General features: G+C 44.2%; 1 protein-coding gene across 2 annotated transcripts in view; it reads left to right on the forward strand.

The window, feature by feature from the left end:
• The first annotated feature begins 6,542 nt into the window (after positions 1–6,542).
• GOLM1 (golgi membrane protein 1) overlaps positions 6,543–25,937 on the forward strand; it is a 69,951-nt gene continuing 50,556 nt past the window's right edge. The window contains exon 1 of one of the 2 annotated variants that reach the window (XM_045021961.1): positions 6,543–6,560. The gene's annotated coding sequence lies outside the window, so the exon portion shown is untranslated. Of the gene's footprint in view, positions 6,561–25,159; positions 25,289–25,937 lie in introns of those variants that run through there. The other variant, XM_045021960.1, reaches the window with a different exon arrangement.

A 25,937-nucleotide genomic window follows, 5' to 3' on the forward strand; every position in this document is an offset into this window, starting at 1 on the left:
CTGCTTGCATTTACAGCAGATTTACAGCTGTGTAACTTCAGTGGAATTACTCCTGATTTGAGATCAGAATCAGACACAAAATAGACAAAAATATCCATCCTGCAAATAGTAATAGACAGTATTAGTGATCAGTTCCTCTCCACTCCATAACAGCAACTGACAGGAACAACTGTGATGCTGAGATGTGAATGGAAAAGATGTTTACATGTGTTTCACTGACAATTGTGTATCAGTTGAATTGATGCTATGGAGTAATGCAGTCACGGCATAATCAGTGAGACCCGTTCCCCAAAGGATGCTTCGTATACATTAAGGCCCAAATCCTGAGCAGCAGCTCGGAGTCCACGTACTAAGCTGTAGTTTGCTCTGCTCTCCTGGGGCCACAAAGCATTTGTGGAAATGCTTTATGACCACCACTGCAGCCCTGATTCTGTAGTAGCCTCCACAGCACAAATATATTTGTATTAAAGCCTTTTCCACACGGAAAGAGAAAACACATACAAATGATTAGTCTAAATATTATTGCTGGCCTATTTTTGATGGTACAAACAGACAGGTGTAAGAGCTCCTACACCTGTTCTGCACCCCGGAGGATCCCCCTTGCACTGGAATGATCCGCCCTGTACTGGTTACCCTGGCTTTACAGATGATGATGGTATCGTGGTGGTAAGCCCCAGAGCAGATGGACTGAACTGAAGTGTAGTGACACCAAGCTGACAGCTTGAAAAGGAAGGAGTTTTGCATTGGTTGAAGCTGAGGGTTTGGTTTTAGCTGTGTAAATTGGTGGTTGGATTTCTAAGTGAGCTGGTTGCATTATGTGTGACTGTAGTAATGCCTAGACTTAATCTCTCTCTAGTAAAACACATTAGATCCATATGGTAAGTAAACTGGTCAAATATTACAAAACAGTGTTTCCAACCATGCTTGTGTTCTCTTGCTCTTTGCAAATACTCATGGGAACAGGCTTTTGTTTGGATGAATGTTTGGGGAAAGGCTTTTCTTTGTATAAATTGTAAAGAACGGCATTCATGTGACCTAAACACGACTGTCCAATGGCCCATTATGTTTTTATAGGGGTTTTTAAAATATATATTTTAATCTGTCTGATAATTTGTGGGTGCTGCTTTGTAGTTTGTAATAGCCCATATGCTGGATTAGCCAACTCCTCAGTCTTTAATCTTAGAATTTATTCAGCTCAAGATATGGCTGAGCTGAATAGTTGCTACCTCAAAAACAGGAATTGCCCTCAAATTATCATTGTAGCAACCATACAGTTATACAGATCACGCAACCCCCAGCCAATCAGAGCACAGTGATTTATCTCCTCTATGGTGATGAGAAATGACTATACATTCAATACGCAGATCAGACCTACACAAGGGCTGGAATTTGTATAATTGAAAAATAAGTCCACAGTCACTGGACAACAATTGCATGGCATCCCTTCACTCTGACTGGCGGAGATAATGCCATTCTGAACAAGTTATATCAGGCATACACTTATACGCTTTTACTTAGATTGCAGTGTATGAAGCCTGAATCATGAATATTTATACACTGCTCCTCCTACCAGCCCTTTGCCTAAAATTGCTAATACAAGTCTCTGGCCACTGCTAGTGGTGCTTTGCCTTTCACTGCTGCGTTTCTCGTCTAACTGGCCTTGATAAAATTATTGCATCCTATGAGGAGAAGAGGAAGCCTAATATCAAACTTAACATCCCTACGCCATGTGCGGCAGTGCTTTTTATTTGTCATTGTAGAAGAGGCTGTGTAGGCAGGGGAATGAGAAACATGAAATAGAGAGGCAAAGGGGGACCAGTTGCAATAAAAGTACTGTTCTCCGCCCCCACTGCCACTATCACCACCACCCAGGAATAAACAAAGCAATCTATACTGCACTTGCTTAGTCCTGAGATACTGACAGGGACAGAGCCAGGGAAGATAATCTACCAGGACCAGCTGTTTCTAGTTCAGGGCATCAAGATAGTGAAGACAGATGCACAAGAGGCAAGTACACAAAAGTCACGATCAAGAAGCAGTTGTAGTGTTTGCCTCTTTCATATACAGAAACAGACTTGCTCAGTTCTCATTACAAAATATCAATGTTGTTAGAGCTGTGAGTCAGTTAAAGGAAAAATCAGTGACCATCTGTGTGAGCAGCTAGCAAATTCTTGGACACCTACAATCTCCAGGGTCTCCTTTCCTCTCAGGTTCTTAGCTAGCAAACTCTGAAACTAAAATAATAATCTGTATTGTAATGATGATATGACATAGGAGTGCTGGTCAGAGGGATTGGACTTCATTTCTTTGTCCTAATCACCTGATTTGGTTCAGGTTACCAAGATTAATATTAACACCCTGACAGTGTCTCTTGTTGCCCCAGCTAAGGGAATAGAGGAGCAGGGAATCCACCAAGGGCTGCTGCACAAATTCCCCGATCCCTCCAAATGATCAATGCCTTCTACTTGCAAAGCAGCTGCAGGTCCTCTCTGCCATTCTTACTCTGGGAGGTATTCTTCGGAAGCTGATTTCCCTAAGGCTTTGTTGTCCCAGAGTAAAACCAGAATATGTGGCCATATGGAGCTGTTGCATCCTTTACAACCATATAAATCAGAGTCAACATCATTATTATAACAAGCCATATTTTTTATAATTTAATTTATTTGTACTGGGCCACTTCCTCAAGGCCTAGGCCCCATTGTGGTAGGTGCTGTACAGATACATAACAAAAATACATTTCCTGTCCACAAGAGCTTATACAAAGTCTGAGATGGGAGGTAACAGGTGGATATGGTGAACAAATGGTACAGACACAAGGTAGTGGGTAGAGGTCACCAAGGAAGTTTTTTCTGGGCTTAAATCCAAAGTTTACACAAATACAGAAACTCACAGAGGTATGGAGTTATGTCAGGTACAACAGGCTTATCCTGTCCATAGAACAACTCCCGAAATCTGAAGATAAACATTGCTGACAGCCTGAACACCAGAGTATTGTGTTAACAAACTGTGTGGGAGAGAGGGAGATTTAACTACTACACTGCCATCACCTATCTGTCAGAGGGGTCAAAAGGGACATTTGATAATGGAACAGAATGGTCTAGGGATCTGTTATGGAGTCCCTGGACGATGCTTTGGAACTGCTCCCCACAAAGCCAGTTAGGACTTTGGGGAGCCTCCTTTTCCTTGGAGCAGACTGTCTTCAGGGCAAGAAGCTTATACAGCTTCACCTTCCTGGGTCTGACCTTGGAGCATTCAGCATATGCCCCTTTGTGTGCTTTTTCACAGCAAGTTTGCCCAGGCGGGATCCTGGGGAAGCCAGAGGGTCCTGCATGCACCCCCACTTCACAGTCAGACGTGACTTTTAGCCAGCCAGTAAAACAGAGGTTTATTAGATATCATCAACACGGTCTAAAACAGAGCTTGTAGGTACAGAGAATGGGACCCCTCAGCCAGGTCCATCTTGGGGGGCAGCAAGCCAGATACCAACGTCTGCACTCACTCCACATCCCCAGCCAGCTCCAAACTTAAACCCCCTCCAGCCCCTCCTTTCTGGCCTTTGTCTCTTTTCTGGGCCAGGAGGTCGCCTGATCTATTTGTTCACCTTTAACCATCCCCTTGTAGGGGGGGAAGGGCCCGGGCCATTAGTTGCCAGGAGACAGAGTGTCGGCCAGAAACTGAGGCACCCACACAGTATTTAGAGGAAACATTAAGAATAGTCCCACTTTGTCACAGGATCTTATTAATCTTTGATATAACAAGGGGTTTATTTAAGTACATAGTTAACATTGTGTAATAGCATCTGTACAGATCAGCTTGTCCATTTCACGTGTGCGTATGTGTTTATCTGAATACATAAATATATAAATCATAGAAATGTGGGGCTGGAAGGGACCTCAAGAGATCATCAAGTCCAGCTCCCGGCGCTGTGGCAGGACCGAGTAAACCTAAACCGTCTCTGACAGGTGTTTGTCCAACCTGTTCTCAGAAACCTCCAGTGATGAGGATTCTACAACCTTCCTAGAAATCCTATTCCAGAAATTAGCTACCCTTTTAGTCAACAAGTTATTCCTAATATCTAACCTAAATCTCCCTTGCTGCGACTTAAGCCCATTACTACTTGTCCTACCTTCAGTGCACATTGGGAACAATTGATCATAGCCTTCTTTACAACAGCCCTTAAGAGATCTGAAAACTTATCAGGTCCCCTTCCTGCCCCCCAGTCTTCTTCTCTCAGGACTACACATACCCCGGTTTTTAAATCTTTTCTCATAAGTCAGCTTTTCTAAACCTTTTATCATTTTTGTTGCTCTCCTCTGGACTCTCTCCAGTTTGTCCACATCTTGCCTAAAGTGTGGTGCCCAGAACTGGACACAGTACTCCAGCAGAGGCCTCACCAGTTCCAAGTAGACTGAAACAATTACTTCTCACGTCTTACATATGACACTCCTGTAATAACACCCACAGTATTAGCCTTTTTCACAACTGCACCACTATGTTGACTCATATTCAATTTGTGACCCACTATAACCCCTAGATGCTTTTTTGCAGTACTACCACGTAGCCAGTTATTGCCCATTTTGTACCTGAGCATTTGATTTTTTCCCCCTCCTAAATGTGGTAATTTACATTTGTCTTTACTGAATTTCATCTGGTTGATTTCAGACCAATTCTCTGATTTCCCTGTCCTCTAAAGCAGTGGTTTTCAAACATTTTTTCTGGCAACCCAGATGAAGAAAATTGTTGATGTCTGTGACCCAACAGAGCTGGGGATGAGGAGTTTGCGGTGAGGGAGGGGGCTCTGGGCTGGGGCAGGGGGTTGGGGTGCAGGCTTTGGGTTGGGGCTGGGGATGAGGGGGTTGGGGTGCAGAAAGGGGCTCTGGGTTTGGCGGGGGGCTCAGGTATGGGGCAGGGGATTGGGGCACGGGCTTACCTCGGGGCAGCTCCCAGTCAGTGATGCATGGGTAAGGCAGACTTCCTGCCTGTCCTGGCACCACGGACTGTGCTGTGCCCCGGAAGTGGTCCGCAGCAGGTCTGGCTCTAGGCGGAGATGCACAAGCGGCTCTGTGTGGCTCTCACCCACAGGCCTGGCCCCCGCCAGCTCCCATTGGCCAGGAATCGGCCAATGGGAGTGCAGAGCCAGTGCTTGGGGTGAGGGCAGCGCATGGAGCCCTATGGCTCCCCTGCCTAGGAGCTGGACCTGCTGCTGGCTGCTTCTGGGGCACAGTGCAGTGTCAGAACAGGTAGAGACTAACCTGCATTAGCCAGGCAGCACGGTGGTGCTGACCAAAGCCACCGCGACCCAGTGCCTTACATTCCGCGACCCAATATTGGGTTGTGACCCGCAGTTTGAAAACCACTGCTGTAAAGTGCTTGCAAACCCTCCCAGTTTGGTGTCATCCATGAATATTATACGTGTACACTCTACTCAGTTATTCAAGTCATTAATGAAAATATTGAATAGTCCTGGACCCAGGACAGACCCCTGAAGAACCCCACTAAATATGCCCTCTTAGTTTGAGATTGAACCCTTGATAATTATTCTTTGAGTATGGACTTTTGACCACTTATGCCTCCAGCTTATAGTAATTTAATCTAGACCACATTTCCTTAGTTTGCTTATGAGAATGTCATGTGAGACTGTTTCAAAATCCTTACTAAAATCAAGATTTATCATATCAGCAGCTTTCGCCGTATCCACCAGTAAAGAAAGAAATTGGGTTGCTTTGGCATGATTTGTTATTGTTGAGCATTTGATTTTTTCCCCTTCCTAAATGTGGTAATTTACATTTGTTGTTGACAAATACATGCTGGCTATTTCTAATAACACTAGTATTCTTTAGGTGCTTACAAATTGATTGTTTAATCATTTGTTCCAGTATCTTTCCAGGTATCGAACTTAGGCTGACTGGTCTATCATTTCCCTGAGTCCTCTTTGTTCCACTTATTAAAGATAGGTCCAGAGAAGAGCAAACATAGTACCTATCCTCCTTAAGTTCTCAAAGATATTTGCTAATGGTGACCTAGAATCGCAAAAGAGCTCCAGCGTGGACCGAACGGTAGATACTGGATCTGATCACTGTATGGGGAGATGAATCTGTGCTATCAGAACTCCATTCTAAAAGATGAAATGCTGGAATATTTGAAAAAATCTCAAAGGGCATGAAGGACAGAGTCCATAACAGGGACCCGCAGCAGTGCCACGTGAAACTTAAAGAGCTGAGGCAAGCCCACCAAAAAAACAGAGAGGCAAACGGCCGCTCCAGGTCAGAGCCCCAAGACATGCCACTTCTAAGATGAGCTGCATGCCATTCTATGGGGTGCCCCTACAACTACCCCACCCCTGTGCTTTGACTCCATCAATGGACTCTCATGCAACAGGGATGCAGATTTAGGAAATGAGGAAGAGGAGGAGGAGGAGGACGTTGAAGTTAGCGCACAGCAAGGAAGCGGAGAAAACGTTTTCCCCGACAGCCAGGAACTGTTTATCACCCTGGAGCCAGTACCCTCCCAACCCACCCAAGGCAGCCTCATGGACCTTGAAGGCAGCGAAGGCACCTCTGGTGAGTGTACCTTTGTAAATATTGTACATGGTTTAAAAGCAAGCGTGTTTAATGATTAATTTGCCCTGAAGACTTGGGATGCATTCGCAGCCAGTACAGCTACTGGAAAAGTCTGTTAAAGTGTATGGGGATGAAGCAGAAATCCTCCAGGGACATCTCAGTGAAGTTCTCCTGGATGTACTCCTAAAGCCTTTGCAAAAGGTTTCTGGGGAGGGCAGCCTTATTCCGTTCTCCATTACCACAGCAGGCCAGTAGCATGTAGTCTGGAATCATTGCATAACAAAGCCTGACAGCGTATGGTCCCGGTGTTTGCTGGCATTCAAGCAACATCCATTCTTTATCTCTCTGTGTTATCCTCAGGAGAGTGATATCATTCATGGTTACCTGGTTGAAATAGGGGAATTTTATTAAGGGGACATTCAGAGGTGGCCATTCCTGCTGGGCTGTTTGCCTCACCAAGGCCGGCCAGGAGCACCCATGTCTGCCCAAGCGCCCCGACCAACCTCACCAAGACGGGCCAGGAACACCCATGACAGCAGCAGATGGTACAGTATGACTGGTAACCATCTTTGCCAACTTGCAAAGGCAAGGAGCTGCTGCTGTGTAGCACTGCAGTACTGCGTCTGTCAGCAGCACCCAGAAGACGTACGGTGACAGTGAGCTGAGTGGGCTCCATGCTTGCCGTGGTATATCGTCTGCACGGGTAACCCAGGAAAAAAAGGCGAGAAACGATTTTTTCCCGTTGCTTTCACTGGGGCTGGGGGGCGATGACATATACCCAGAACCACCCGTGACAATGTTTTTGCCCCATCAGGCATTGAGAGCACAACCCAGAATTCCACTGGGGGGTGGAGACTGTGGGAACTGTGGGATAGCTACCACAGTGCAATGCTCCAAAAGTCGACGCTAGCCTTGGTACTGTGGACGCACACCACCGACTTAATGCGCTTAGTGGGGACACACACAAATGACAGTATCAAATCGATTTCTAAAAAATCAAATTCTATTAAATCAAACTAATTTCCTAGTGTAGACATACCCTGAGACTGTTCAACCTTATGGGTCAACTAATTCTCCTGGTATGTAGTTGCTGCCATCTGGTGGCTAGTTTTAGACATTAGATTTTTTTTCATATGATACCTGACAAATGCTTTGATTTCTTTAACTATTCCATAATAGCAATTGATTTTATGAATACACATCTGTCACCTTGGTATCAAATCTTGAGGATTTGTAGAGAACATGGGACATCACACTGTAAGTGAAGTAGTCACAAAGCCTGTGCATAATGTGATCTTATTGTGACATCCAGGTTCTTGCAATGCAAATGATAGAAAGACAATGTTGACTGTTGCTCCTTCTTGCATACAAATGGTACCTATCCCTGCTGCCATGTTGTCAGAATAAATTATTTTGTTTATTTCACACAGGTGCATCTTTAGGAATAATTCCTTAATGTTGCACATTTCTGGCTCAGTGATAGTTTCCATGGCAAATGGGACTATCACAGTTCAGGCAACTGCACCTGTATTTCTCCCTCACAGTCCAGCAAGGGCACCCACTCCAGGCCACACGTTCCTCAGCCATCACCTCTCTTGGGTGGAGACCTCCATCTCCTGACTGGGGTTTCCCCAGGCTGCACAGTTCCCTGACTACAGTGTGGGTTCCCCAACAATTCAGACTGCCTCAGCAGGCCTGCTTTGCTTTCTCCTTGGAAGCTATAAACAGCATAATTGCCCACAGGTATAAGTGGTTGCCACCCTCACTTCTGTGCTGCCTCCAGAGCTGGGCTCTGAAGGCAGCAGCTGAGGACTTTCATGCAGATGGAGAAGGCTGCTGGAGGTGGGTCTGACCTCCTCAGTGCTGCTGGGTGTGTCTCTAGCTGCTAGTCATGGCCAGTGGCAGATTAACACATGGGGCCTATGCCCAGGGGCCCGGCCAATTTGAAAAATGGGTGCCCTGAGCGCAGGCAGGACCTGTGGAGGGCGGAAGCCTGTGTAGGAGGCACAGAGTGGGGTGCAGCCGCCCCAAGCCCAGGTAGGAACTGTGGGGGTAGCAGCCTCCAGTCTGAGTCCCTCTATACTGGGCAGGAGCCGTGAGGGTGGGGAGATCAGCCCTGAAGCTGGGTGCAAGCAGCAGCCCTGAGCCCAGAAGCCCGAGCCCTGGCAGGAGCCGATTGGCGTGGAAGCCTGGAGCCCAACTCTGGGGCTGCTGCAGTGCAGACATGAGAGTGTGCCACCCTCATGTCTGCGCAGTCTGTGGAGGTGGGTCCAATCCCCCCCCCCCCAGCTGTGCAGAGGAAGGACAAGTCCTGTCCTTCCCTAGCCAGATGAACTAGCAGATTTCGGGGAGATCAGATTTCATGGTCATGAAATTGGTAGGGCTCTGTTCACAGCAGCTGCTAGCTCCGAATGAGCACACTTATGAATTGTTCATTCTTTCTTTTATATGGTTTGAGACTTTGATCTTGTCCTCATGTAACAGGTGATCAGCAGACAAAGTTCCTCTCCTCAGGGCACAGCTTCAAAACCCTGAGTAACTGGAGAGGGTAAATTGGTATACACCTCCCCCTTGAGACTTCCTGGGAAATTCTCCTAACTTTTTCTCCCTGTGACAGACTGATAAGGGCTAGCGCTTGAGTCAGCACTCTAGTCACTATTAGTCTAATTACCTTCCCCTGGAGAAGGTCTAATTGGACAGAGGCCTACCCCTTACCAGGCCAGATTGGGGCTTATGAGTCAATGAGTTAACAGGGAAGCTGTATTAAAAGGCAGGGTGGCGGGGAGGAGGCAGAAAAACAAGAGGAGGTGATAAAGGAGGTCCTCTGAGTAAAGACACTTTACCCTGCCCCCTTTTGTTTTGGAGAAGGGGTTAGAAAGTTGAGATACGGTGAATAAAGGTGTAGAGACAGTGCTATGTAGTGGTGGAGGGAATAATACTCAACTCAACACAGGGGTGTTTACAAGCAAGAAGGTTTCAGTGCAGTCTGTATTTGTAGAAAAGGTGGGAGGGTAGCACGCTGCCCTGTCATAGTCCCATAAGTTCATTCCTGTCTGGCATATTGTTTCAAATAGCACTTTGATGCTCAACACTTCCCAGGGTTTACACTGGGCATGTCTCCCCACTATAGAAGTTACGATTCTACAATAATACATAAACTTTGCATTTGTAATACAATGGACTCCAAAGCTATTTACATTTAATCCAATAAGATCTCCCAAAGATATTGCAGGACATTGTCAGATCCATCACAGGGACATCATTCTGTGCTACACTACTAGCAAATGAGAATGAAAGCACTATTCTTGATAGACCTACAGGACTTAGCTCCTCACTCAGGACTTTTTGCTTATGTTCGACTTCTTGGAACACTACAAGAGTCAACGCAGTCTCAAGCCAGCTCTCCTCAGGAATTTGTAACTGCTGCTGTAAATGAGATCAGAAATAAGGTTTAAATGTGGCAGGCATTTGTAGATCTACTGGAGCTTCTGAAATAGAATCGAAGTTGCAAAAGTGGCCTACTAAAAATTCTCATTTCTGAATTATAATCTCATAGCGAACTACTTGCATGGGAATAGAGAGCTGCAGCGAATGGTAGAAAAACTGAGTGCTGGAAATTTATTTTATGTAGAGATCCCTGTAAACAGTGTTTCCAGGCTACTAGTGACATGAATGATAAATAGAACCTGTCAGCGCAGGCACTTAGCCAGCATTGGCCTGACATTGATCTCAGCAGCAGTCTCAATACAACTGCAGGAAATGAACTAGCAGCTGTGGTGGATATGCATTGCTTTACTTTTGAACTATTCAACCTCTCTTTTTATTACCCCTTATTGTTAAATGGGAAAGCAATTCAATATTCACACACAGGCATTGATCTCATAAAACACAGGGTTGCAGTCACAAAGATGAACATATCAATGCACAAAATACATACCATACCATACAATACAGACCAGGTAGTAAATTCCAGCACAGGTACTTTCCGCATTCATGGGCAGACTACTTTAACAAACAGTCATCCTATCAATTGGGAGTGGTAAGTCATCTTGCACTTCCAGAGTTGCGGCACACAATATACATAATAAGGAAGACTCTAGGTGAGGTAGACTATACAAGGAGGTATGGCTCAATGTGCATATCCTAATGACAGTGCACTCTGCTGAGATGCATCAAAATAGGCTACCTCTGCCAGATGAATTACATAGACACTGAAAAGATCAACCATTACCCAATGTGTTGTCTGCACTGAAGGCAGTGATGAACTGATTCCTATATCTGTTATTAGTTTCCATTAAACAAATGTCCAGAGTGCTGAGCAATGCATACCAAAACAGAAGATGGTAAGTAACCCTCTTTGAAAGAGAAGTGCAATCACCTAGAGCCTGCCCTTCTCAGCTGGATCGTGGCCCCATGCCACTGACTGTCTTTCAATGTAAGGAAAAGTAAGGGTCAAGAAGACTGTAGATGCATGAGTACAAGGATTGGATTGGATACAAGGATTAAAACATTTACCCCACCTTGTGTACTCAGATTGGGCCATCTGTACTTTGTCCCTAACAGTTATGTTATCTATATATATAAAAGCATATTTCCATAAAGCCTTATGGGTGGCACCGTCACATTATGTTCTTATGTTCAACCAGAATTACTCCTGCCCATTAATATTCTGTTGGTGGCTTTGCAGATATTTCAGATGCCAAGAATATAAAATATAGGTTTCTAAGATAAGTCAAATTTTGGCCTACAAACTTGATGACTGATGAACAAACATAATGTTGAAATCAAATGCTTCAGTATATTGTTTTAATATGGAATCTTTGCTTAATTTGACTATATTTTCATTAGAGGCAAAAATATCCATTTGGCACACATTTCAGAATCATTATCTAATGAAACCATCTTACCAAACAACTTCATTGAGGTTCATGAGATCCAGGGGGTTGAGAAGGGATATTCAAGGGTGTTGGGGGAGATGGTGAGGGTGTGTGTGTGTTGTGAGAGGGAGAGAGAGAAAGGAGGGTGATGGTTGAAGGATAGGTATAGCACATTATAGACTTTACCAGTACACACACCTATAAAGATAAGCATATCAACAGCATCTCACAGGCACTGGTGTTGAAGGCAGCTGTTAGATCTAAAAATCATCATGGACACTTGGTCTCCCTCCTCACAAAGAGCAGATATCCAGCATTAAGATCAGCTCAGTTCCTGTGCCATTCCCAGGTTTAAAAGCAAATTGACTGGAGTCAAGGAAATCTGCTGCATGTTCTCTATGATCTATAAAAGGAAGATTAGTGACTATGGATGCTAATTAATGAGCTTCTTGATGTCAAGAATTGGTTTCTGGAGTAAAAGCCTCTTAAGACCGAGGTGGGCAAACTATGGCCCACGAGCCACATCCTGCCCATGGGACTGTCCTGCCCAGCCCCCAAGCTCCTGGCCCAGGAGGCTCACCCCTGGCCCCTCCCCTGCTGTTCCCCCTCCCTCGCGGCCTCAGCTCGCATGCTCCGCTGCCGGCGCAATGCTCTGGGCGGCAGGGCTGTGAGCTCCTGGGGCAGCACAGCTGCAGAGCCCGGCCTGACCCCGTCTCTGTGCTGCACAGTGGTGGTGGTGTGGCCTGGCTCCAGCTGGGCGGCGCGGCTGTAGCACCGCCAGCCACCGGTGCTCCAGGAAGTGCAGTAAGGGGGCAGGGAGCGGGGGGCACAGAGCGGGGGGGTTGGATAGAGGGCAGGGAAGTTCAGGGTGGTGGTCAGGAGGTGGGAGTGTGGATAGGGGTTGGGGCGGTCAGGGGGAACAGGGGGTTGAATGGGGGCAGTCAGGAAAGAGGGGGGGTTGGATGGGGCAGCAGGGGGCAGTCAGGGGCAGGGGTTCAAGGGACGGTCAGGGGGCAGGGAGAAGAGGTAGTTGGATGGGGCAGGGGTCCCGAGGGGCCTGTCAGGAATGAGAGGAGGGATTGGATGGGGCAGTAGGGATCCAGGGGCAGTCAGGGTACAGGGAGCGGGGTGTGTGGATGGGGCAGGGGTCCTGGGGGGGGGGGGTCCATCAGGGAACAGGGAGGGTTGGATGGGGCAGGAATAGGTGGGGGTTGAGAGGGGCAGGTAGGAGGTGGGGGCTGAGCCATGACCCCCTCTCCTAACTGGCCCTTCATACAATTTACGAAACCCAATGCAGCCCTCAGGCCAAGACATTTGCCCGCCCCTGTCTTAAGAGATGCTTAAGTTCACTAGCTCAGTACCTCTATCTTGCCACAGTGATGGCTAAACACATGCTTCAGTGAGGTCTCTTGCCCTCTCTTTCTGGGATTATGTTGAGCTATAGCTTTCTGTGCTGTCATTAGATCACCTCCATCTTGCTAGTCTTATGTGTAGGACCAGAGTTCTAAGAGGCTAATGGCTCAATACCTCTAGCATGATTATCTGATGTCCAAGCTCAGACCTCTGGTAGGGTTACCGGCTTAGGACCTCAAGCTTGCTGAGTTGACATATATGTTAACCATAATTCTGATCACAACTAATTTATGTATTTGATGATTATATGTTTGTGTTTTAGGCATGTGAATGCAGGCTGCCTTAGCTATTTCTAACAATAATCACTTGAATTAGTGGACACTGTCTCATGAGACAAGTGTCAAACTGTCCAGAGTAGCTCATGAGCATGAGTGCCAGCCTCAGGGCAGATTGTCAAGAGCCATGGCACAAACCCCAAACTGGTTGCGAGTTCTATACTTAAATTTCACCATCCAAGTAACAAGTGTGAACTCCTTGTGGTTAGGCTGCTATAGTGCTTGGACAGACAGTCTCCTTGGGTATTCCAATTTATCTTGCCACCCAGGCAAACCTGCCTTTATGATAGATGGTCCCTAACACCAAAAATCACAACAATATTCAGGTTACTCCCAGTTCCAAAGGATCAGTCACTTATCCCAGGTCAATTGCACCTTAGACCTCACATCAAAGATGCTTGTAGCCAATCCTATAATAGTTAATAAATCATTAGTTAGTTAAAGAAAAAGAAATTAGTTATTTACAGTGTTAAAGCAGGTAAACATATACACACAACTGAATTAGTCTTAGGTTCCAAAAGGAATTAGAAATTGCTGCAATATGCAAGCTTTCTATGTCCTTTGGAGCTAACCCAAGCCAAGCAGCTTGAGGATCACTGCTTATGCTTACAAATACTGCCCTATCCAAATTCCAAGCAGCACAGTGACACAGTTTCTTCTGGTCAAGGATTTTTTTATTCCCTTTCTCCAGAGTTCACACTGTGATGGGATAAGTGTTTGCATCCATCTCCTCTTCATGGGTCTGTGGGGGTGGGGGGGGGAAGCAACAAAGCCTTTGTCCTTTGGTCTTTCACAATGGCTCATTTGGTTTCAAAGGCCCTTCTGGTGTGCAGGACCAACCCTTTACATTATTTCATTCTTCTTTCCTGCTTGGTGAGTTACACAGTTACAGAAGTTTACAATGCAAACACTCAATGTAATATCATGGGATACAGATGTTATAAGTGAGATCAATACATGCCGCATATCAAGTCTAAGTAGTAAACACATTCTTATAAAGGTAACATCTATTTTAACATGCTATGCGTCTGTCAGTGTTCAGTGAGGCTTAGGGGCCTTGGCTTGAGCTGGCATCTGATCAGCCAGCATCACAACTAGTATTGACCTTTTTAAATCCTGACTCACGTTAGGTGTCTGGGGCCAGGGAATAAAGATTCATTTCTTGCATGTCACACTTACATTAAACCTATGATTGCCTTGATTTTTAGGGTTTGTGGGATTTACTCTTGAGCAACCTGAATACTATGCAAAACAAAGATTTTGATTGAGAGACAGAGTGATACATTGTTATAAAAGTTAGAAATTGCTGACTGCAGGGAGGCATGAATCCTGCTTCCTGCCTGTTGTCTAATTTTTCTTTAGGTGATTTAATACCTTCACTTTTCAGCTGTCTCTAGTGTAAGTAGCAGAGACATGCCTGAGAATTCTGCCTGTGCAGTGTCAGAAAAAACTGTCATATGAGTTGCATATCTGTATCAACACAACACATTTTACAGTAACTCCTCACTTAATGTTGTAGTTATGTTCCTGAAAAATTCTACTTTATGTGAAATGATGTTTGATTTAGTTGGGGATTGGTCCTGCTTTGAGCAGCGGGTTGGACTAGATGACCTCCTGAGGTCCCTTCCAACCCTGATATTCTATGATTCTGTGTTAAGATAATCCAATTTCCCCATTAAAAAAATAATGTAAATAGAGGATGGGGGTTAGGTTCCTGGGAAATTTTTTTTCACCAGACAAAATACATTAAAGAGAGAGAGTGTATACGTTTTAAACAAACAATTTAATACTGTACACAGCAATGATGATTGTGAAGCTTGGTTGAGGTGGTTCTCTAATTGATCAGCAACATAACAACGAAACAATGTTAACCGGGACGACATTAAGTGAGGAGTTACTTTATCATTAAAATAGAGCATACATGAGCTGGTTTAGTGTCTGATGCACTTCCCTAGGTAGCTGATAGAAGGACCTCAATCAACTTCAAGAGGAGTTGTATTGGGCCCTTAAACAGGACTTCAGCCATTTTCTCCAGGTTACTAAAGAAATTTCAACTAATCCTGGAACGAAAGTCTGTTCAAGAGCTAGGAAATGTAGGCAAAAGTTAGTAAAGAATGTTTGAGATTGTAAACTAGAGAAACAAGAGACTGATCTTCAGGGTTCTCTCTCATTAATTACATGTAGAAGTGACTAGCTGTGAAAAGTTTGGTGTAGGGATAGAATCCAATTTTCCAGGGTGGCATTCAACTGTCCTAAACAGGAGACCATGCATTCTCTTTCTGCAGTCCCTTGCCTCATTCACTACAAATCTTCCAACTTCTAAAATAAATGAGATAAGGGTCACTTGGGTGAATCATGATTCTTCCACTCTTAGACCAAATGCTAGACTATAGTATCCTGTGTACCAACTGTGCTTACCCCCAACTAGTTTCACTGGACTCAGTACCTCCTAGTCTTCCCTTCAGGTGCTGTGATCAGGAGTGAATACAGTGACCCTAAACAGTCTTCTTAAAGCAAAGTACTGTTTAATCTTAACAGTAGGAACAGCAAAGCAGAAGAGAATGGAATTTTAAAAAACCCAAAAGGCTTACATGCATATCTATCTTGAAATGGAGGTTTAGGAAAGCTAACCTTTCCTTGAGACATTTCTAACTTCTGGCAGTCTCTCATGGGAACCAGTTCCCTCCAACTGTCAGCTCCCTTCTCTCAAGAGTGTCTGTCCTTCAAACTTCCTGAGGCTTTTGATTTCCCCTCCCCTCACAGAGACTGAGTTTCTCCTCAGGAAAACCTGTCTGACAGGTCCGGCAGGGCCAGCATATAAAAGGAAATGGTTCCGCATTGTCCCTCAAGTGTTTGCAGAAAGGGGCCTATCAGGATACAATATTCATAAATTATTACTGGCAGCTCTAAATCCATCAGAGGCATTTATTATGCTCAATACCTAATGTTTGTTAAAGTTCCAATATGTCCTAGAAGTATCGCTGCAAATTCATGTAATAAAGGCTTGTGTTCAATGCCAATGTGTTCCCAGCAAATGATAAACGTTGGTAAAAGCTTTGCTTTTATGTACTGAAATTGCTCTGCCTCTTCTGAATAGAAAATACTCTTTGATCCATTACCACTCTGCTGTCTTTTGGCACTTCCATGTGAGTGCACCCTGCTTTCCCTGATATATCTCCTACATATTGCAATTATTGCACATCATGTTCTAACCAATGTGAAAGAAATGGGAAACAATCGATTGATTACTTATTTGGTTATTTTGTTTCCCACATCCCATAAGTTACTGATGCATATTTACAACCTTGCACTAGTTTAATTGCATGGTTTTGATTTGTACATGGAATATAATTGCAGGTGTCCTGCTCCTGAGAATTACAAGTGCTTAACCATGCTTACACAAACCTCTGGATGTAATCATCTTGGCAGCACAGCCCCAGCCAGGCTATCCACTTACATAGTGTTTCCACATATAGCCTTGGCTTCTTTGTCAACTCCAGTGCTCTCCAGGTCTGAGGGTGAGGCTCCCTTGTATGTGCCTCAGTTTAATGCTGTGGAGGTCATGTATAAGCTATTACCTGTCCACTTTTTATTGCTAACAGTCATGATTTTCCAACCCAGCCTGCTGATGTGTTTCATATTAGCATTAACAACATCAGGAGCTCCATTCCTACTGGCCCCAAAGGATGCTTAGAATACAATTTTAAAAGAACACAATGTCCCTTGTGCTTTCCCAAACACATGCTGTCGAAGAGTACAATGCAAGGTAAAACAAGTTTAAAAAGTTGCCAGCAAGTAATACATTTTAATCGTCTTTGATTTTTTCCCCCTTTCTTCTTTCTTGTATTATCTTGAAAATGTGGCATGAAATCCTGTCCACATTGAAAGCAATGGTAAAACTCACATTTACTTCAATGGGCTGGGTTTTCACCTGTGATCTTTTGTCCTTCATCTATCAGAGATAAAATCAACAGGTTTTTCTTATATCAATAAAGTTATTGACAGAGTCTCAGCTGGTGTAGCTGACTTACACCAGCTGAAAATCTGGCCCATATACTATTGGAATATATCTTGACACTTTTGTTTATTATATTCGTATTGCAATCAGGACTGGCTTTACACCAATTCCCCCAATTCCCTGGATCGGGCCTCATGCCGAAGAGGGCCCCGCTCGGGGGGTCTTTGGCAGCATTTTGGCGGTGGGGAGGGGGGTCCTTCGGTGCCACAGAAGACCCGGAGCGGACCCCCTGCTGCTGAAGTGCCGCTGAAGCCCAGGACTGCCGCTGAGTATTCCAATCGAGCCCCACGGGTCATAAAGCCGGCCCTGATTGCAATAGCACCTAAAAGCCCTCCATCAGGAATGAGGCCCTATTGTGCTAGGAACTGCACACGCACATAGTAAGATGTAGTCCCAGTTCCAGCGAGCTTACAGTCCAAGGCCCCTATGCTGCAAAGACTTGTGCATGTGCTTAAAGTTAAGCATGCGTAATAGTCTTTGCAGGATTGAGGCCTAACATAACAAGCAATATAGGAAAAACAGGGGAGTGATCTAATAGAACTATCTACAATTTTATATGCAAATTATGTTTACAATTTTAAAATAGAATTAAAATGTAAACTATACCCTACTGCTCTTCAGCCCAATCATAATTAATTGGTTACATATAGACATTATGGGAAAAGTGGCTATTGAGGAAGAATGATGCTAGTTTGGCTCTAGGAATAATATCTGCAAAAGCAGCACCAAAATACAGGGTCTGATCTTGGGTTTTTTGAAGTCAATATTAGAGTTTTCTCATTGATGTAAGTGGGGCAGGATTGGATGCACTTTTTTGCTTGACAAATGTTTTGCTAATCAGGTGCTATATTAATAAAATTCTGAACAACCCTGATCATTACACCCCAGAGAACTTACTTTATCAGATGATATTGATTATAAAATACTGTAGGTCAAACTTTGACTTTGTGAATAATACATTTGATAAGAGTTTTTACTTGGAGATTATGTATCTTAAGGGTACTGGGGGGAATAAAATTTACACATAACTTTGTCTTGGGTTATGGATGTGAATGTGCATTGCACCTCAAAGAACAGGATTCTTGTATAGTTACCAGCTCTTTTAAGGAACAAGATCCATTGAAGAGTGGCTGTGTTTCTAGGGGAGTCCCACAGGAATTGGTTCTTGGCTGTTCACTATTTAGCATTCATTGCTGACAAACTTTGCAGATGACATAAAGATTGGGAGATTGGTAAATAATGAAGAGGACAGGTCACTGATATAGAGCAATCTGGATTAATTGGTAAACTGGGTGCAGGCAAACAATAAGCATTTTCAGTATAAGATCATACATCTATGAACAAAGAATATAGGTGATACTTTCAGAATACTGTCTAAACTGAGAAACAAGGGACTCTAAAAGAATACTTGGAGGTCATGGTGGATAACCAGCTGAACTGATAAGTGCAACACTGTGATCAAAAGGACTAATGCAAACCTTGGATGTATAAACAGGGAAATCTCAGAAAGGAGTACAGAGGCTATTGTACCTCTGTATTTGACACTTGTACGACCACTATTGAAATAATATGTCCAGTTCTGGTGTCCATAATTCAAGAAGGATGTTCAAAAATTGAAGAGGGTTCAGAGAAGATCTGTGAGAATGATTAAAGGATCAGAAAACATACCTTAAAGTGAAAGATTTAAGTAGCTCAATCTGCTTAGTTTATCAAAGAGAAAGTTAAGGAGGTGACTTGATCAGTCTATAAGTACCTACATAAGGAAAAGAGATTTTATAATAGAAGACTCTTCAATCGATCAGACAAATGCATAACAAGATCTAATGGCTGGAAGTTGAAGCTAAAAAGTTTCAGACTAGAAATAAGGCACAATTTTTTTTTAACTATAAGGGTAATTAATCACTGGAAAATTTTACCAAGGGTTGTGGTGGATTCTCCATTACTGGTAATTTTTAAAGCAAGATGCCTTAATTCAAACAATATGCTCTAGTTTAAGTACAGCTATTGAACTTGAAGCAGGAATTAATACATGGAATGTTATGGACTGTGTCATGCAAGAGGTCAGACTAGATTATCACAGTAGTACTTCTGCCCTTAAAATCTGTGAAGCTGTACATATTTGCAAATGTGCTGACAAAATGGCATTCTGGCTTTGGTGGTGGTGAGCACCCAGTGGAAGAGCTAGAATTTTGTGTTAATATTCTAAGATCTGGTTCATTCTTTGTTGTTAGGGCAGGCTTAATTTCAGTCCTATCAACACATTTGTTCAGGGTCTGGAAACCCCTTTCTCTTTTAATTCTTCCTGAGAATGAAGAACAGTTGTTGCTTTAAAAACAATTATCCTAACTTTTGCAAGGAAATTGTTTGTACAATTTTGTTACCTGTATGGAAAACTTTTAATGCATAATTTCTACTGCAAATCATGAAAAATCTCTTGGACTACAGATATACCATACTGCAGCATTCAAAGACCAAGAAACTCTTCACTAAACAGTCTCTCAGTGCCTTTATACTGTAAATACATGTTATCACTTTGCATACTACCTGAAACCACTTCACTCTTTTATGAATATAAGCAGAGAGCATTTAAGAAACCCTTGGATTATATATTACATTATCCAGTCAATGGATCCTAATCATGACATCTTTTGTATGGCACTTTGAAGATGCTAGCACTACATAGGTGCTAATTATAAATTACTACTGGTGTTTGAAAAAGCTACACTCCCACTCACTATTGCAACTAGGAAACATTCTGTGGTGAGCCCGCAGCCTAAAACATCATTTTCTGAAGAATTTTAAAAATAACTGCTTCCAGCCTTTGATTGAGAAGGTAACCTACCAAATGTAAACTGATGCAGTGTTGTGTTCCTGAATCTGTAGACACAAAGCTCCAATGCTTCTCCTGCTCCTCAGTTTTCCCAATCAGCTACAGAATGAAATTGACAAGTATCTGAATAGTTTGGTTGCTGGTGTTCAAAACCCTGTCAGCCAGTGAAACTGACAAGATTTATTTATTTTGATTGAGAGTATATGCCCACCCTAAGCTCTGGACACGCATATAAAATATTTCCAAAATACCTACAAAAATATTAAGTGACACTATCAACTAGTAAAACTCCCAGCCCAACAAAGTTTACAGATAAAACTCACCCACTTAGAAAAATACTGAGAAAATAGATAAGACTTGCCATTTTAGTTTCATTCTGCTGCTGCTGCTTGGGAAAGCTCTGAGCAGCAGCACAGACAGACACAGGAAGATCTATACATTAGATACAACCAAACAATGGAAATTGGATGAGGGATAGACTAGCTGAGATCTCCACTTCTAATAGTAGCCAGGAGGACTAGGATAGCAGAGATCCCCTCACTCAGACAGCAAGTTTGCTCTTCCTCTTCACAGGTTGATGCCTCCCTTTTTAAAATGTAATGCAGGACATTTAGGTCCCAATCCTGCAAACACTTTTCCATTGACATCAATGGGATAACTCACACGAGTAAAATTATGCACATGCAAACATGTTTGCAGGATCGGGGCTTTAGTTGCTATGGGATAATACAAACAGCTGCATGGAAAGGTTTGATGATACATAATTCTCCTCCTTCTCAACAAATGTCAAACTTTTTGATGCTAGGAGCTAGAGAATGAGGGTTTTGTTGTTGTTGTTGTTGTTGTTGTTAAGCTTTTACTCTTTGTTCAGACAGAAATTGTATTCTTTTTACTAAATCTTCTGCATAAAATCCATGATTGGACATTTTGTCTCTCAATAATTACTTCTGTCAATAATCTTCAAAGTTTTCCATGTACTTCATTGTCTGTAAAAGGATGTGTTACAGTACCTTGACCAACTACTTCCCCTCTGCTGTTCTATTTCTTTTGTCCCACTGTTTGAAAGAGGAATCCAGGATGAGGAAAAATATTTATAACTAACACAATGTAGTTAGTAACTGATCCCCTCTCCTATGGCTTGCAGACTTTGAAGTAAAGGTGAATTTCAGAGTAATGGGAAATATTGTATAACTGCATAGCAATTTTCAAAATGTGTGAACTAATTCAAGATGTTAAGTAAGAAAATAATAAGCTGCACCCATCTGGAAATTTGTAAAGGAAATGTGAATTTTTTAAAAAGTGGCCTCTAATTATAGACTCTCTAGGAATGGAAGAGGACCTCGAGAGGTCATCAAGTCCAGTCCCCTGCCCTCATGGCAGGACCAAATACTATCTAGATCAGTATTAGTATTATGGGCACCTCTGTTTTTTTGCGTACTGAACTTTTCAGACATGAGTGTCTCAGGTTGGGCATCCAGATACTGAGGCATTCAGAATTATTGGCCATTATCAGCTAGTTATCTTCACTTATGTCTTTTCCAGTCTATGCTAGTTGAAGTAAAAATGTGGATCAAACGAACACAAATACCGGCTATGGGATAGTGCTGGCTGGTGACTTAACAGGGATAAATGTGAACTTTTAAAACATGAATTTGATACAATTGAACTCACATCTTTACAGTGACCACAATATTCAAAAGACATATTGTTTACAAATAAAGTGGTGGGACTTGGGAGACTGGAGAACTCAGGAGATTGATAAAGGAAGTGATATGGAGACTTGGTGGGGTAATATGGTGAAACTCCCATGGCTACTGCCCATGGTCTGTATCACTTTGGTAGGTAAATAGATAGAGCCCTTGTTTTTCATTTTATTTCATGTTATTTGGCATTTGTGAAAAATAACTTGTAAAATGAAATAAAACAAAACAAAACAAAGTTACCCCACAGTGGCAGCTTCTGTCCTGTGGTGGCTGGGCCCAGCTCCCTGCTTCGGGCATTGTAAGCTAGTGCACAGCATCACAGCACTACTCATGTTTGCCCGTCTGCCCCTCTATGATGATGGCGGTATGGCTTCAGCCACATTTGAATGAGTGGCATTGTGACCTGGTATGTGAGGCACAGCATACATAGGGTGAGATCCCCTTGTGAACCCCCTTGCAGGGCCTCCCATTCTGGACCCTGCCCCCAGGGCATCCAAAGATAAAACTACAGTAGAACCTCAGAGTTATGAACACCTTGGGAATGGAGGTTGTTCATAATTCTGAAATGTTTGTAACTCTGAACAAAATGTTATGGTTGTTCTTTCAAAAGTTTACAAATGAACATTGACTTAATACAGTTTTGAAACTTTACTATGCAGAAGAAAAACGATGCTTTTAACCATCTTAATTTAAATGAAACAAACACAGTTATCTTGTCAAATCTTTTTTAAACTTTCGCTATTTTTTTTAGTAGCTTACATTTAACACAGTACTGTATTTCAATTTTAAGTAATCCTCTTGCTTCCTTTTAGTGTTTGTTATCCATGAAAAAAATGCCAGCCCACCAATTTTAATGTCCATTCAAATAGCACTAAAAGGAATACTGCAGTAAAACATACCAGCACTAGTCTTTATAATGACAATTAAAAATAAGTATCCAAACTTAACTTTCCTGCTTAAGTACTACAAGATAAACTATGTAGACTTCAAAAAATCTTTAATGGTACCCTGCTTGAGGTTGCTAACACACTTTTTTGCTGCCAAGGTGCATAGCTCTTGAAGCATCGTTAGCTTCATTGGTGTGGCTTCAGGCTGTTGTCTTCAATCGCTTGAACAGGCAGCGAAGCACTCTTCTGCTTGCATGTGTGGGATCTTCTTGGTGTTTCTCCACCTCCTTCTTGTCACTATCAATGTCACTGTCCATTTCTCTGGACCATTTCTCTGCTGTTTCTCGTACCAATTCAATTATCTCATGGTCACTAACAGGGCCAGCTCTAGGTTTTTTGCTGCCCCAAGCCAAAAACAAACAAAAAACCTCCCAGAATGCTGCCCCTGGAATTGTGCTGCCCCAAGCATGTGCTTGGTTTGCTGGTGCCTAGAGCCGGTCCTGGTTGCTAAGAATAGGGTGTCCATGCTCATATTTATCTGTGTTTAGCTATTCTTTCCTGTTCCTCTGTGATGATATCCAAAAGCTGTCGCTCTTCAGAAAATTTAGTTGATTTATTTCCATCTGATCCTTGTTTTCCCAATTATCAGGTTCACTGTTATCAATACATGGTCAAAATTTATTCCATGAGCGTCTCAAAGACTCAGAGCCAATCTCACTCCAAGACTTGCACACATGTAGACAGCATCTTTGATTGCCAGCTGTTTACAAAAATCTGTAAGATTCAAATCGCATTGATCCCAGTGATAACTGCCATAAGAGGTTTCATTTGTATCTACATTTCATGTTTTCCAGAATGCCTTGGTCCATCGGCTGACCATTTGTGATGTTTGGTGGCAAAAACAAACCCTGAATGCTTCCATCAATAGATTTTCAATGGCAGGGTGAGATGGAGCATTATTCATCAGTAGCACAGCTCGGCTAGGTAAAGATTTTGACATAAGGCAGTCTTTTACAAGTGGAACAAAGTTTTTTAAAAAATAGTTGGTAAAAATGCCTTTATCTGCACTGGCGGTGGTAATGGATGGGTAGAGCTGACATAGTGAGGTCTGCAAAGCAGCGAGGTTTCACTTTTGTGAATGAACAGCAAAGGGAGCCATCATTGCGACCCGATCTTTACTGGATTTGAAATTCTTTGCCTGTTTTTCTGAACTATCTACCAGAGTCTTGTTTGGAAGCAGGCGCCAGTACTGGCCCATCTCGTCACAGTTAAGCACTCGGTCCTGGGTAAGTTCGTACTGTTCAACAAATTATTTGAAAGTGTTTTTAAATTCACCAGTAGCATTCGAGTCAGCTGTCAGAGACTCCTTGCATCCCCAACTGCTGTATTCCATGCCACTGTGTGCTTGCTTTAAAATTGTCCTCACCCTTGTCTGGATACATTTCTCAGTAGAGTAACAGTCTTTTTTGTTACTATCACACCGGTTATAGACGTGCCTTTTGATCTTGCTCTTGCAAATCACAGATGCAGTGCCTTATTAAAATCAGCAGCTTTGTGTAAATCTCGGGTTCTCAAACCTTTGTACTGGTGACCCCTTTCACATAGCAAGGCTCTGAATATGACCCGCTCTTTTAAATTAAAAACACATTTTTATACATTTAACATTATAAATGCTGGAGGCAAAACAAGGTTTGGAGTAGAGGCTGACAGCTTGCGACTCCCATGTAATAACCTCGCAACCCTGAGGGGTCCTGACCTGCTGTTTGAGAACCCCTGGTGTATACACCTGTTTATTACTGCTCCGCTGTCTAAGGCAAATTGCTTTATTTTTTCCTGGCTTTTCTGAATATCGGTGATGGTTGATTTCCAGATACCCTGCTATTCTACCCCTATGTGGCTGAGGCTAACACCATGGCATTGTCAAGTTTTTTAAATATTTCTAGCTTTATGTCAATTTAAAGTGTGACATGTTCACACTTGCCACTGCTTGGCATTCTGCTTAGTCATGCAGTATTTGCTTTATTATTTTTTATCTCTGCTGATGCATTATTACCTACTTCCAGGCCCAGGTGAGGTGTGCGGGTTGACTGGTCAGTTCCTATCTCTCGTGTTCCTATCTCTGAGGTTCCAAACAAAAGAAACCAAAGGAAACATTGGAAAACCCTCCCAAGAATGTCAGGGGGCTCCATAACCCAGGAGCGCTGTCCACAATCACCACTGCCGGAGGGGTGGGGGCGTTGTGGTGGTACTAGGGGGCAGATAAGAAGGTTTCCTCCTATTTCCTGCTACTAGGTGTCTGGGTTGGTCAAGATATGGCCGGGCCTCAACGGCTGCCCGCGGCTGGTGCAACGGGGGGGCCGTGGCACTGGGGCTGCCTCTGCAGCGGGCACATGGGGGGGGGGGAGCCCTGGCTACTGTCTCTGTCCCGCGAGGGTGCGACAGACACGCGTGGGGCCCGGCGGCGGCGTGGGCGTGGAGCCGGCTGGGGCCCGGAGGGGCGGAGGGAGCTGCCCAACCTGCCTGGGAGCGCCCAGCTCCCTCCCCGTTCATTGGCAGGCTCCCCTCGCCGCGCTTCCTGCTCTGGCCGCCGCGCCGCCAGCTGCCGCCCCTTCCTCCGGGGGCCGTTGCGGAGAGCCGGGAAGGTGCTGCCGGCCGGGCTGTCCCCCAGCCCCGGGAGCGGAGCGGGCCGTGCCGCGGCGAGCAGCGCTGCAGGCGGCGGAGCCAGGTGAGCAAGTCTCGGTGCCGCCGCTTTGCGGGGCTCCTGCCCTTCCCCCGCCCGCGGCGGGAGCGCATCCCTGCGGGGACCGCCTGGGTCCCGGGCCGGGCTCCCCGCTGCACAAATGCCTCGGCTGGAAGGTGCGCGAGGAGAGCAGCCTGGCCAGGGAGGGAAAGGGACCGGTTCCCCTCCCCCCAGCAGCTTTGGGGGGAGGGGGGCGGTGAGCGGGCTGGAGGGAGCCCCATGTGATAGGGTCCCTCGCAGAGACTGTGTCAGTCAGCTCAGCTGCCATGTAGCTAATCCCTGCTCCGCAGAGAGCTGGCGGCGTGTTTCCCGGCTCCTGCAGACTGTCTCTCTGGTGGGAACATTCTTCACCCACCACTGAAATGCAGCCACATCTTGGGGGTGGGGGCGCATTTCAGAGTGTAGCCAACTATACTGAGGTGCAGCCCCCTGCTTGGTGCAGGGATGGTGAGAAGTAAGAGAAGGAAACAAAGTACCACAAGGCCACTCTGGAAAAGTGTCCCCTTCTGATTCTGTTCCAGAAAGCGATTTGGGGAGGGGGTTCATCCTTTCTCCTGGGTTTGCCTATGGTCTGTGGAAAAAGGGGCAACCCAGAGGCTGGATTTTAGCATGTGGAGTGGAGACTTGGCTAGGG

Source organism: Mauremys mutica, chromosome 6, assembly GCF_020497125.1.
Source record: "Mauremys mutica isolate MM-2020 ecotype Southern chromosome 6, ASM2049712v1, whole genome shotgun sequence".
In the NCBI taxonomy this organism is placed as follows: Eukaryota; Metazoa; Chordata; order Testudines; family Geoemydidae; genus Mauremys; species Mauremys mutica.